Source organism: Babylonia areolata, chromosome 22, assembly GCF_041734735.1.
Source record: "Babylonia areolata isolate BAREFJ2019XMU chromosome 22, ASM4173473v1, whole genome shotgun sequence".
NCBI lineage: Eukaryota > Metazoa > Mollusca > Gastropoda > Neogastropoda > Buccinidae > Babylonia > Babylonia areolata.
In genome coordinates, this window is record NC_134897.1 from 36,697,393 (window position 1) to 36,705,131 (window position 7,739).

Below are 7,739 nucleotides of genomic sequence, written 5' to 3' on the forward strand. Positions count from 1 at the left end.
CCTGTCCTGTCAAACCGAGCTCCGTCTTGTGTTTCGAAATACGATGCTAGTTGGACAAAGACAGGGAAAGTAAACGTTCGTCCATAGGGTAGGTATGGGTAATTGCAAACAGCGTCTTTATTGCGAACGATTCGAATACCGCCCCACTTCGAAGCGTTCTTAACGGTTGCATTTCACAATTTAACGTCTGCTTCGACCTTTTTCTAATACTTTGATTAATATCCACTTCCAAGAAACAGTCAAACATCAGCTATTTTTGACTATTTCCGCGCTCTTTCTTCTCATCGCGCATCACTCTTCGCCGACAAATGTTACAAGCATACTCTCAAAATCCCAAAATCAATGACATCAAGTTGAAGGACGTGAACGTTGACAAAGCTTAAAATAGTTGATTTGATCAGATATGTTGAATGCACACGGCCAGTGCTGGGAGAATTTAAGAAAGCATATTGGTGACAGATCAGAGCGTCAATTTTGACAAGCATCTGCAAAATAGTGTCGTTTGCAATCAGACCATAGGATATTTTGACGTGAGTCTATTTGCGAACGATGCTGCCCAGCGACTGAGCACTCCCAGAAGGGTGTGTTTGTGTGCGGTGTGGGGTGTGTGTGTTTAAAATTCATGTCTGTTAATGTGTTTGTGTGCATGTGTGATCACAACCAACAATACAACATTCTGGTGCGATGTTCCAATGATAAGTTATGTCAAATGAGTTCCAGACCTGCTTCTGTTTTCATTGTCAACATGTACCCAAAACAATCGTTCGCAATTAGACTTGCCCGTTCGTATTTACCCTCAGTCACCCCTGACATTTCATACGTCGACAAAACGTTGAAGATAATGAGCAGACGAACTTTTTCTGGTGAAACCATTTTGGAGAAAGTCTTCGAAAACAACAGAACTACGTTTGACTATCGTTCGACATATTATCTTTACAGTACACACGTTGAGCTGATTGCTTCGACTGGATTGTTCGGAGTTACCCATACCTCCCCCATAGCTGTTTGTCCTTCTGTTGATAACTGTGAGCGAGTAAAGTGACATCTCTCATCGCTTTGTTCCAGAGTGATGCATACGTTTTGGTTTGTTTCCAGCACCCTGTACTGTAACTCCAAGAACAACACCATCCGTCTCTGATGTGTGCTGGATCCTAATGTGGAGTGATGGCCTAGAGGTAACGCGTCCGCGTAGGAAGCGAGAGAATCTGAGCGCGCTGGCTCTAATCACAGCTCAGCCGCACATATTTTCTCCACCTCCACTAGACCTTGAGTGGTGGTCTGGACGCTAGTCATTCGGATGAGACGACAACCGAGGTCCCGTGTGCAGCATGTGCTTAGCGCACGTAAAAGAACCCACGACAACAAAAGGGCTGTTCCTGGCAAAATTCTGTACAAAAATCCACCTTGATAGGAAAAACAAATAAAACTGCGCGCAGGTAAAAAAACATACAAAAAATGGATGGCGCTGTAGTGTAGCGACGCGCTCTCCCTGGGGAGAGCAGCCCGAATTTCACACAGATAAATCTGTTGGGATAAGATAAATACAATATAATACAATAACAGCCCCCGGTAATTGTCTGTTGACAGCAGTATTGATGCTCAGTACCCTGGTTAAAACAAAGAAACTTCATTGACGGAACAACGGTGATGATGTCATCTAATTACGAACGAACAGAAAGAGCTGTTCACACTGGTGCACATCAACGCTGGCGAAAATACTATTGTATAAACACAGTGCACATGAGTCACGTTCTAGTACAAAGAGCGATCATGACTAACTGTTTCCGCCTGATTAACTAGTTCAGATGCGTGTGTGTGTGTGTGGGGGGGGGGGGGGGGGGGCGGAGGGTTGTGTGGGGTAGCGGCGGGGTGGATGATGATGGAGACCCCACCCCACTAAAGTACACACACCCACACACACACAGAGTCACGCACGCACGTACGTAATGCACAGAGAGTTCGTCACGTGTGAGTCTTCCGATAAATATCGATCACCATGCATAACACACCAGGAAAGAAAAATCCTGCTCTCGGACACTTAAATATGTGTATGCGTGGGTGCATGTCTGAGTGCATGCGTGTGCGTGTGCGTGTGCGCGCACGCGCGCGCGTGTGTGTGTGTGTGTGTATGTGTGTGTGCGTGCGTGTGTGCGCGTGCGTGTGTGTGCGAGTGCGTGTGTGCGTGTATGTACGTGCGCCATGCGTGTAAACTATCCAGTTGTCCACCAAGGCAGTGCAGTACATCCTCAATAAAATAGCACTTCCTGCTCTGTGGTCAACTGAAATAGTCCTCGCAAATTTTTCTTCTTGTTTAGTTTCAATTCATGTCAAGTAATCATTGCTAGTAAGGAGACGTTCATTTGAATTGCTTTTCCCCCACTCCGTAACAACCCATCTCCCCGCCCCCCTCCCACCCCAAATCCACGTCGCAAGCAGCTCAAACCCAAACCCTTTAAACACACCTATCTTTGTTTCAGGCGTGTGATATCACAATGAGCTGAACAAGCGATGAATAAGCATGTAATTTTTGACTGTGATATAATGAAGCCTTACCTGCACGAGAGTGTGTCATCACAAGTGACTGAGAACGTTGATTGTTGATGGGTTTTTTTTTACTTTTTTTTCACATTCACTGTCAGTTATGTCGCTTGTTAGACTAGCGACTTCTCTTTTACGAAGCCCATTAAAGTAATTTCCCGTAATTGTATTTCGATATTTGTTTCAGATTTCACCTCCATGCCTGTTAATAGACTGCGTTTTAACAATTTACCCAGAAATGAAAGAATATGTGATAAATGTTCCACAAACGACATTGCTGATGAGTTTCACTATTTGTGTGCTTTTTTTTTTTAAAGCATCAGACAAAAATGTTTATCTAGGTATTATAGAATCCACCCAAACACCATTAAATCCCGCCTATTTTTTTCTGAAAAAAAACCCCCAAAAGAATACTGTTAAAATTTAAATCCTTGGTTTCTGCTATTCGCAGCTCTCTTTATTAATGTTTTGTCTATTGATACGATTTTTGTCTGCTTGTTTGTTTTTGACTCACTTGTGTAAACAAAGTGAGTCTATGTTTTAACCCGGTGTTCGGTTGTCTCTCTCTCTGTGTGTGTGTGTGTGTGTGTGTGTGTGTGTGTGTGTGTGTGTGTGTCTGTGCCTGTGTGTCTGTGTGTCCGTGGTAAACTTTAACATTGACATTTCCTCTGCAAATACTTTGTCAGTTGACACCAAATTAGGCATAAAAATAGGAAAAAAATCAGTTCTTTCCAGTCATCTTGTTTCAAACAATATTGCACCTCTGGGATGGGCACAAAAAAATTAAAAAATGAAGTCTTATTATATGCAAACTGCATTTACTGTTATATTTATATTTTTTTGTATTCTCTAAACTTGGCACTTTGATCTGATATTCTGACACAACAACAAGAGCAGTCATTATTATCATTTTTTGTTCAAACAGGAACTTCTTTTGCTATGCATGGAAGTTTGTTTGGGGTTTTTTTTTTTTTTTTTTTTTTGTTTTTTTGTTTTTTTTTGTTTTTTGCAAACGTTTTGGTGCAGATAGTAAAAAAGGAAATTACTCTGTAATTAATGCTAGGGGACTTAATTTGCTTTAAACTTTTACATTTTGAAATTATACTCAATACATAAAAAGCTTGTGTGTTTTACTCTCAGTGCACAGGGCTTTCACTATGTTCATTCACACAAGTGGTCTTTTTCGGAAAATACTAAAATCAATACGACGAGTGGACTTTACAGATCTGTTGGCTGAGCCCTGAAGGTCACGGGCAAAAATCAATTGCCTACACATATTTATACACATTCAAAGCGCGTGCTCATATTCTTCGCGAACGCGAACGACGCCATTTTGTTTCAAGTTGTTGACCTGCCCGTTCAATCCTATATTCAATGGACAATACACGATAACATGTGATGGAAAGTTGGAGAAGGAGACCGTTAAATATTTATTCAGAGAAAGATTTGTGAACGCCTCATCACTTACTGGATTATGCCCCAAACTGCCATAAAAATATCCACAGAATCAGTCTGAATTCACAGTTAAAAATTGTAAACCATGCGAGTTCATACCCTTGAACTGATCACGATGAAACAAAAAAATTTCCAGTCTTGACTTTTCTCAAAATGAAGTTCTTTTCACTTCTTACGACGTTTAAAAGTATTTGTACTTGGCTCTACATGTTATTAGTTTAACAAAATATTCAATTTTCATATCAACTTTAAAACTATAAAACTAGAATGAACATAAAAGAGAAATTGAATCGACCGTATCATACTACATTCCCGGCAGGTGTAACTAAACTTGTACATCTTTCTAGATCTAGTGAAAACGGCTAAATGTTGCAGTGTGACTGCGGCGCTAGCCATTAAAAAGAATTTTTTATTGCCCTTAAAGATTTTTTGAATGCCCAAGATACACCAAAATAAGATGATTTAAAGAGCGTTCTCACTGCGAATACCACAATTGATTTATCGCCCTGTTCAAATGTTAAATTTTAGAACGTCAGTTAAAGAGCCACGATAGTGTAATGGATAAGGCAGTGTCTTCTCACCCGAACACGCGGGGTTCGAATCTGGTTAGGACTTCTTTTTTTTTCTTCTTTTTTTTTTTTAAGCGAAGCTTTATAACAACAAATACAGAACACATTTTAACGATTAGATTTTTTTAAAGTGTATCACAAGTGAGTCTTGAAGGCCTTGCCTCTCTTGTTTTTGTTGTTTTTGTTGATGTTGTTTGTTTTAATTGATTTTTTTTTGTGTGCTGCTTTTTGGGTATGTTTGTGTTATGAGTGAAATAGTACTTGCCAATGTGTATTTTAAGTGATTGAACGAATGAGCCTACTTCTTGTTTTTGAAATCACTCTTTTCGTATTTATTGGATATGTGTAAATGATGAACGCATGTAATGTTTCAATGCCCCCAGGGGACACACGAAATAAACTCCTTGCCTTGCCTTGCCTTGCTATGCGTTATTGTGTCGTCAACACATCCCTCCTCACTCTTCTCCTCCCCACTCTTCCCCGCCCATACCTCTACGTCTGTCTCTGTCTCCCAATTATGTCTGACATTGCAGATGTGTTATTGTGCGAATCAGCTGATACTGTTCTGGAATGAATAATATTCGAGTACCTCAAACAGTGATGTATATTGTACATACTGGTTCGCAATACAGGGGATGCAAAGAGACCTGTTAGAGGAAGAACGAGTTAACTATTAGCCGTCCAAACTGGAAAACGTATCCATAACAAACACAACATGTGTATATGTGCGTGCCTGAAATATGATTGAACGACACAGGAAACGAATGATGAGCGCCCAATGGCATCCGTCAATCGGCTCTACCCAGGTAGGCAGCCTGTTGTGTAAATGACCCCGTGTTTGTAAAGCGCTTAGAACTTGGTTTCCCAACGAGGATAGGCGCTATGTAAGTATCCATATCAATCAACACACTGACACTCAAGCCACGTGCAGAACGAGACCTGCAAACTCTTCGTGGTCTGATCCAGTACTACACGTTTTAACCTGGGCTGATGTGTTCGCTGCTGTGCCCCTTCGCCTTGCCTTGCACAGCAAGAATCGCTTTTTCAGTGACCATCTCGATGATGGACAGTAACGATTGTGTCGTATGATTGTACACTGAAAACAAAACAAAACAAAACAATACCATGGTCATTGACATCGCCGTCGCGCTGACTTAACATGTTTGTCGCGTCGCATTACTGAATGTGTTGAACAGCTTTTTCTTTTCATCTCTCTCTCTCTCTCTCTCTCTCTCTCTCGAATCATTCATGTGTAGCATTCATGCTAGGGTTTTGTTGTTGTTTTTCCCATGGTGTGTGTGTGTGTGTGTGTGTGTGTGTGTGCGTGTGTGTGTTACTCGCTTCCGTTCCGTACAGATGTGAGCGATGTTGTGTCTCTCAGTTTGACGCTGTGTTATTCTCGTACATTATACATGTATTAAGTATTCAGTATAACTACATTTATATGCCTACATGTTTGTGTGTCTCTTAGAACAACGGCAGATGTGTAAGTCGGCCAAAGTGCTAATATCTTCACCGTTGGAAAATAAAGATTCATTCTCTCTCTCTCTCTCTCTCTCTCTCTCTCTCTCTCTCTCTCTCTCTCTCTCTCCAGTTTTAGAGTTATGCATGCGTTTGAATGACTGGTGCGAAAGCGCTTTGATTTGTCTCTGCACAAGATTCGGCGCTATATAAATAATAATAATCTCCCCCCTCTCTCGCTGTCTGTCTGTCTGTCTCTCTCTCTGTGACATATATAATGTAGTTTTGTGTAGTGCAGACCCTGTTTCAGGGCGGGGACTGGAAGGAAAAAAGCGCGCCAGTGCTTATCTATTATCCTCGATAATAAAGAATTCGTCTTGACTTGTCTTGTCTTGTCTTGTCTCTCTGTCTGTCTCTCTTTCTCTCTTTGCCTCTCCTTCTCTGTCTCTTTGTCTCTTTTGCCCTCTCTCTCCAACACACACATACATACGCACGCACGCACTCACACACACACACACACTTTCATCACACAATAAACATAGAGACAGAGTGGGAGACAGACAGACAGACAGACAGTCAGAAATACAGAGAGACAGACAGGCAAAAACAGGAGTATGAATGATACCTACAAAACAGATGTTTCAGTATCAGTATCAGTAGCTCAAGGAGGCGTCACTGCGTTCGGTCAAATCCATATACGCTACACCACATCTGCCAAGCAGATGCCTGACCAGCAGCATAACCCAACGCGCTTAGGCCTTGAGAAAAAAAAAGTAAATAAACTAAATAAATTAATCAAAAATAATAGATAAATACATTTAAAAAAATACTACTACTAGGATGATAAGTACGGGTTTGGTGTGAGCAAGTCGACAATGATGTATTCAAATTCAAACTTTCTTTAAACATTATCCAGCATACTTACTTTTTGTCTTTAGTACCTCTTCCCTTTCAATATATATGTTTTTTTAATGATTAACAAATACGTGTGTGTGTGTGTGTGTCCGGAGGGGTGTGTATGTGTGTGTGGGTGGGGGGGGGGGTAGTTGCATTTATTAACTGACAAGTCGAGAAGAGTGATCAGCGAGATTATTCCTGAAACGACTCATTCCTGTGGACATGATTTACGATTCACCAGACACCTGTTCGTTGACTGAACTGATCATTACAAGCCTAGACTCTTAATTTTTGGAGAGAAAAAAAATCTCTTCTGTTTAATTTGAAACGTCATCTTAAGGCTGATCTGTTTTCCCCAATAATAATTATACGAATCATTGTGGTTGGTCAAGGTATTTGCGCTTCTTTGAATACTCTGTTAGAGTTCTCATAATCATCAGTGTTCGATTTATATTGTATTCTTTTACTATTTATGTGTCAACAGATTTCTCTTGTGTGAAATTCGGTCTGCTCTCCCCAGGGAAAGCGCGTCGCTTCACTGAGAGCTCGAACTATTTTTGACATTTTATTTTCTGCATATAGTTTCATTTGTTTCCCTATGGAAGTGGGTTTTTCGATAGAATCTTGCCAGGAACAAACCTTTCGTTGCCGTGGGTTTTTTTTTGTTTGTTTTTTTGTTTTTTTGTTTGTTTGTTTGTTTTTTTAAATGCGCTATGTGCATGCTGCACACGGGACCTCGGTTTATCGTCTCATCCGAAAGACTAGCTTCCAGACCACCGCTCAAGGTGTAGTGGAGGGGGACAAAATACTGGCGCGCAT